Below are 1,536 nucleotides of genomic sequence, written 5' to 3'. Positions count from 1 at the left end.
GGGTGCATTGACCGCCACTATGGAAGTTGCCGGAATTGGATCTTCCTTTCTCGAGATGTCCATTTGATCAATCCTGACTCTAAGTTCTGCTAACTCCTTAGCAAAAGAACTTTCTTTGGCCTCTTCTATGGCTGCTACTCTTCTCGTGGCATGCCTTTCCTTCGACCACCCCCGACTGTTGGTGGCGAACTCCTCGATCACCGCCATGGCATCCTCTCCTATCTTTCTTAGAAATCCTCCATTTGCCCCTGAATCAAGCATAGCACATATTTTCTCGTTAAATCCATTATAGAGGATTCCTACCTGATGGTCTATGGAAAAACTATGGTTTGGGCACTTTCGAAGAAGAGCTTTGAAACGACCAAATGCCTCATAGAGGGGCTCGTCATGGCCTTGTGTGAACTGAAAGATCTCACTTTTGAGCTTCAAAATAGTGCCTGGCGGGTAGTATTTGTCGAGGAAGGTAGCTACGATGTCCTTCCATGTGGAGACCTTTTCTGGTGGCATACACTCAAACCACTCTTTAGCAGAATCAATCAATGAGAATGGAAAAAGTCTTACCCGTATGGCATCGTCGTCGACACCATTTAATTTCAGAGTGTTTGCGATTTCCAAAATTTGGAGAGATGGCGGTTAGCATCTTCAGTCGCCCTACCTGTAAAAGGAGTTTGCTCGACCCTTTGGATAAGGGGCATGCGTAACTCAAAATTGTTAGCATCAATACGAGGGCCGTTAGGAAAAGTGATCATATTCCCATGATTGAACATGTTCATAACAGGTAATGTTTCTCTGTTCTTCTTTTCCATGGCTTCTCGGGCTGCTCTCTCCGCATCTCTCTCATCCATCAGCAACTTCACCATCTCCTGCAGCTTCTCAATATCTGTTCGGTCACCCATTGTTCCTGATCCTTTTTCACTTCTTATTATTCTACGAGTTCTTTCAAGTTCTAAATCAAGCGGCTCTAAGATGTACTTCCCAGAACGCGTTCGCATACAAAACCTGCAAGACTCGAAAACAAAAACAAATTAAACTAAAAAAAAAAAAAAATTAAACAGAAAGCAATAACAATCCAAAGTAGTAAAATTATCCGTTTGAAGATATCACTCCAAAGTGAATTGTCTTCCCCGGCAACGGCGCCAAAAACTTGATGCACTTTTTATTTGCACTATAAATACCTGCAAGTATACAGAGTAGGTATAGTATAGCAAAAGGTTAGTACCGGGTATCGAACACGGGGAAGATGTACACAAAGTGTCTATCTTCTACTAAAACTCAATTACTATCTGGAGAAACAAGAATTTTTTGAAACTTTTTTAAAACAATAAATATTAAAAACAGTAAACAACTAAATGCAAGCAAATCACGGAGAGAAAAGTATAGAGATAAGGGGAATTCCAGGGATGTGCTTTCGCTTTTATGGTTATACAAATTCCAAACTACAATACCCTAGCACAGTTAATACTTTGAAAGGACGAGTCACCTAGCTTATGCTCATGCGATACAAACGTTGATTACTAACATTAGGGTTGTCAATCC

At 41.0% G+C, this 1,536-nt stretch overlaps 1 non-coding gene across 1 annotated transcript; it reads left to right on the top strand.

Moving 5' to 3' along the window:
* The first annotated feature begins 319 nt into the window (after positions 1 to 319).
* Positions 320 to 426, top strand: LOC148924293 (small nucleolar RNA R71). The gene has a single exon (XR_016131903.1). It is a non-coding gene; the product is annotated as a small nucleolar RNA R71 (small nucleolar RNA).
* The last annotated feature ends 1,110 nt before the right edge of the window (positions 427 to 1,536 follow it).

This window comes from Salvia hispanica, chromosome 5 (assembly GCF_029641045.1).
Source record: "Salvia hispanica isolate PSC_SH4W2 chromosome 5, Shi_PSC_v1, whole genome shotgun sequence".
NCBI lineage: Eukaryota > Viridiplantae > Streptophyta > Magnoliopsida > Lamiales > Lamiaceae > Salvia > Salvia hispanica.
Note: the sequence above shows the minus strand (reverse complement) of the source record. Positions and strands in the feature narration are given on the sequence as shown.